The sequence below is a fragment of the Protomyctophum bolini genome (genome assembly GCF_963924005.1).
Source record: "Protomyctophum bolini genome assembly, chromosome: 11".
NCBI lineage: Eukaryota > Metazoa > Chordata > Actinopteri > Myctophiformes > Myctophidae > Protomyctophum > Protomyctophum bolini.
Genome location: NC_137872.1, coordinates 10,171,584 through 10,176,583, shown reverse-complemented (window position 1 = coordinate 10,176,583; position 5,000 = coordinate 10,171,584). Strand labels below are relative to the sequence as shown.

The window sequence follows — 5,000 nt, the reverse complement described above, 5'->3', positions numbered from 1 at the left end:
TGATCTGGTTCACCATAGAGGTGTTCATGCGCGTCATCTTCTGCCCCGACAAGGCCGAGTTCTTCCGCAGCACGCTCAACATCATCGACTTCGTGGCCATCGTGCCCTTCTACCTGGAGGTGGCACTCAGCGGCCTGTCGTCCAAGACGGCCAAGGACGCGCTGAGCTTCCTGCGCGTGGTGCGCTTCGTGCGTATCCTGCGTATCTTCAAGCTGACGCGGCACTTCGTGGGTTTGCGAGTGCTGGGCCACACGCTGCGCGCCAGCACCAACGAGTTCCTGCTGCTCATCATCTTCCTGGCGCTGGGCGTGCTCATCTTCGCCACCATGATCTACTACGCCGAGCGCATCGGCGCCGACCCCGACGACCCCACGGCCGCGGCGCACACCAACTTCAAGAACATCCCCATCGGCTTCTGGTGGGCGGTGGTCACCATGACCACGCTGGGCTACGGCGACATGTACCCCGAGACGTGGTCGGGCATGCTGGTGGGCGCCCTGTGCGCCCTGGCCGGCGTGCTCACCATCGCCATGCCGGTGCCCGTGATCGTCAACAACTTCGGCATGTACTACTCGCTGGCGATGGCCAAGCAGAAGCTGCCCAAGAAGAGGAACAAGCACATCCCTCGCGCGCCGCAGCCGGGCAGCCCCAACTACTGCAAGCCCGACGCCCTGGCCATGGCCACCGGCCCACTGGTGGGCTCCGGCAGCATGATGGGCACCGGAGACTGTCCCCTGGCCCAGGAGGAGATCATAGAGATCAACAGAGGAGGTGGGTGGTCTCACTCCAGTGTGTGTGTGTGTGTGTGTGTGTGTGTGTGTGTGTGTGTGTGTGTGTGTGTGTGTGTGTGTGTGTGTGTGTGTGTGTGTGTGTGTGTGTGTGTGTGTGTGTGTGTGTGTGTGTGTGTGTGTGTGTGTGTGTGTGTGTGTGTGTGTGTGTGTGTGTGTGTGTGTGTGTGTGTGTGTGTGTGTGCGCGTGGGTGTTTTGACCCTTCTGAACGGTAACCCCTTTTGTGGTTCTTGCTTCTATGTGCAGTTTAATCTGTAGGTAAGTCTTTCAGAAAACTTTAGAAGGCGTTTTTTAGTGTCCACTCCAATGCCACTCCAGCGTTGTCCGTCCCTGGCGGTGTCCCTGTGTCCCTATGTATGTGTAGGGTACCAACAGGGGGCGGGGCGCTGTTGCACCACTCACTTCAGATTGGTCTGATTTTTATAATTGACCTCAGTCTGGTCTTCAACTTTAACTTCAAAGTGCTTTATTTTTCCTCTCGGAACTTCTTGTGTGCAGTGGTTATACAAACCATATACATTCACAAGACATGGATACATACAGTAGAATCTACTGTATGTATCCATGTCTTGTGAATGTATATGGTTGATAATCTACTGAGTAGACTAGTCACTATTAAACAAAACTAGATTTAAATCTAGTACTTCTTCAGATTTCATTGGTTGATGTTGGTTGATTGCATCAAACATGTGAGAGCTAACTGTACAGCAACATTATGACATAAGAGAGATAGATACACCCTTATTGATCCCGCATTGGAAATTCAAGTTGTCATGTAATGTACCCCACATGCCTTTTGGGGGGGGGGGGGGGTCACCAGATGACAGTGAAGTGACAATTTAATACCTAGAAATAAAAAAGACCATTACTGCATCAAAAGTAATCAACAAACTACATATACTATAAAACCTGGTTCACAACGCCTCGCGTTGAGTTGTACAATATTGTATTTTCACAATATTGAAATTGAAAAGGTTTGCGAACCACTGATCGTTGGAATTAAAGCCAAACGACATGATGATATATTAACTGAACCACGGAAGTATTTCCGGGACTTAAAGAGGATACTGTGTGTGGTGCAGAACCAGCATAGGAGCGTGTATATATATATATACTGTATACGTATCGTTTCCAGGCTGTCGTATAACATTTCACCGTGTCTCCATTTCTATGCTGCAGTTTTAATGGAAGTGTCCATCAGCAGAACACACGCAGGAGTATGCTATAATCTCTGTGTGTGTGCGTGTGCGTGTGCGTGTGTGTGTTCTAGTTACAGTATTATAGTATAAAGACACTCATGACAGTGGACATGAGATAGACTCCCTGCAGAGCATTTATCCCCCCACACTCTCTCTCTGTCTGTCTCTGTCTCTCTCTCTCTCTCTCTCTCTCTCTCTCTCTCTCTCTCTCTTCATTCGTGTCCGCTTCCTTTTCTCCATTGACCTTTCTCTTCGTCTGTCAGCCACACTCTCCTATCCCTCTCTTCCTCCCTCTCCCCCCTCTCTCTCTCTCCCTCTCTCTCTCTCTATCTCTCTCCCTCTATCTCTCTCCCTCTCTCTGACTCTCTCTCTCCCTCCCTCTCCCTCTCTCTCTCTCTGTGCTGTGTATTATGAAGTGAAGCAGGGCTGTCACTGTACTCTGTCACATAAGCGTCGCCAAGAAGAGGAGGGTTGACGAAGAAATGAGGAAAGGGGTGTGTGTGTGTGTGTGTGTGTGTGTGTGTGTGTGTGTGTCTGTGTGCAGTGTGCACGCGACTGTGTGCATGCGTGTGCGTGTGTATGTGTGTGACTTAACTCGGATTATATTTAATTTAATTTTGTATTGCAATCACTTGCAATCACTTGCAATCTTTCTCTTCTCCTGTTTCTTTCTATCGTTGTCCTATTGCTCTCTCCACCTGTGTGTGTGTGTGTGTGTGTGTGTGTGTGTGTGTGTGTGTGTGTGTGTGTGTGTGTGCTCGCGTGCGCGTGTGTGCGTGTATGTGTTCTGTGCGTGTGTGTGTCTTGTGCGTGTGTGTGTAGTGTCTGTTTGTCATATTAGATTAGTTTTGACAGCCATGTTGAAAGCTAGAGACAGTTACCCTGTAGGTGTGTATGTGTGTTTGTGGTGCGTGTGTGCATGTGTTTTGTGCGTGCGCACGTGTATTGTGCATGTGTGCGTGCGGCCGTGCACGCATCTTGTTCTACTGCAGTGTTTGTGTCACATCATGACCAGCAGGGCGGTTAAAATGCAGTAACGTTCCACTCTCTCTCCCTCTCTCTCTCTCTCTCTCTCTCTCTCTCTCCCTCTCTCACTAATCTCTCCTACCTCCTCCTGGCATTGGTTCCTTCCCTCCTCTGACGTTCTCCTCGCTCGGTGGATTTCATTCTCCACCATGCACTCTTTTTAATCTTTCTCCTTAATATTCCTTTTATGCCACATCCTCCTCGCCCTCCACCCCTCTCTCCTCTCTCTCTCCATCTCTCCTTCGCTCACCTTCTTTTTTTTTGCCCACTCATCTGTTCTTTTCAACGTCTCTTTTCCTTCATCCTGACAGTTCCTTCCATTTTTTTCACCTCCGTATCCTTAGCATTTTGACACCATTTTTCCCCCCTGCATTATTTCAATGTTTTCACCTCCTCTCTCTCTCTCTCTCTCTCTCTTGCTTCTGCTCAATTCATATTCTCTCACTTCTCTTCTTCCTCCTCCTCCTCTCCTCTGCATTCCTTCACTTCTCCTCCTCCCACCTCTGCGGACTCTGTTGTGTTTTCACCTCCTTTGCATAATATTCTCTGTTTCCTATCTATCTTCTGTCCCATTTCTCTCCCTCTCAGTTTTTTTCCTCTTCTCCACACATCTCCTCTCTTCTCTTCCCCCTCCCCTGCTGTCCGCGTACTCTCTTGAGTTTATTCTCATTCATTGCCATTTGCCTCTCCTCTCCTCTCCTCTCCTCTCCTCTCCTCTCCTCTCCTCTCCTCTCCTCTCCTCTCCTCTCCTCTCCTGCCCCCATCTATGAGACTGCCTCCTGTGTCTTTTCCGTACACTGACTCTCTCGCACATGTTAACCTCTGGCTCGTTAAAGAAAGACAAAAATGCATAATGACATTGGAAAGTATCCTCGTATATCCCTACATGTTTCCCATGGTTCTGTTCTTACTGAGAAACATGCACAACAAGGTAAAAAGACAAAGTTAAATCTGCTGCTGAAAATGCGCTTTATTGGCATGACAAAACATGCCAAATTAAGCAAAGGTGGAACAACACAATCAAGATGAAACAATGTATGTACAAATAAATATTGCATATAAATAGGAATAATGAGCTGCGTTACACTGATATCAGAAATAGTTACAATACAAATAATACAGTTTTCCACGATTGTTAACACACAGAAATCTTCAAAACCTTCATTTCATGTACCTAATCGCTCGACACAATTTGCACTACATCACACTCCCTTATCTGCATTAGACTGTGACCTTGTTGTCCAAACACACAATGTTCAGTTGTTGCACACACTTCTCATGTAAAATCTCAAAGCATCAACCTATACAACACACAAATATTAAAATATCTAAACGTCTTTTGAGCAATTTGCTGTCTGGGACAATGTGAGCTTCCACTGGGCGAGTGGTTCCAGGACCACATTCTCCTGTCCCTGAATCCCATTGAGGAGTTCTGTTCAGCTTGTTTGATGGCTGTGTTGTGCCCCCCCTCCCCTGCATCAAACAAAAATGTTTTGTCAAATGTGACTTCCATTGGAAATGCATTGGGGCGGCCATTAAACACGGACAAGACACAAGACAAATGTTGTATGCATGTTGCAACAGTGTGAGTGAGGCCTTAGTGTTGAGGCCTGTGAGGGCCAGAGCCATCTAATAGAAGAGTTGCGATATTGAGGGGGCAGAAAACAGCCCGGTCACGTGTATATACTTGCACGAGCCCATAGACTCAATGTATTCCGTAAACTTCCGGTTGTCCCTATTTGAAGCCTTCAAATAGGGACAAACCAATGGAAGTCTATGTAGAAGAGCCGCCATTGGACCGGCCCCATGAAGTGAACAGAGTTTGCGTAACTCTGTCTTATACTCTATGGCTCTGGTCGGGGCCATATGAGCAGGTCGGTTTAGAGTAATGTACATTTTACAGTAAAAATTAAGTAAAACTGTTTTGGCTGCATATTTGTCTGCTGTTTTATGTAAGGAGAAATGGCTAGTCATTGTCATTCATAT

At 47.5% G+C, this 5,000-nt stretch overlaps 1 pseudogene across 1 annotated transcript in view; it reads left to right on the top strand.

The window, feature by feature from the left end:
* LOC308324794 (voltage-gated potassium channel KCNC1-like) overlaps positions 1 to 5,000 on the top strand; it is a 72,123-nt pseudogene that overhangs the window by 42,618 nt on the left and 24,505 nt on the right. The window contains exon 3 of the transcript XR_013966222.1: positions 1 to 771. This exon is cut by the window's left edge and continues 55 nt beyond it. The product of XR_013966222.1 is annotated as a voltage-gated potassium channel KCNC1-like (transcript). The remainder of the gene's footprint in view (positions 772 to 5,000) is intronic.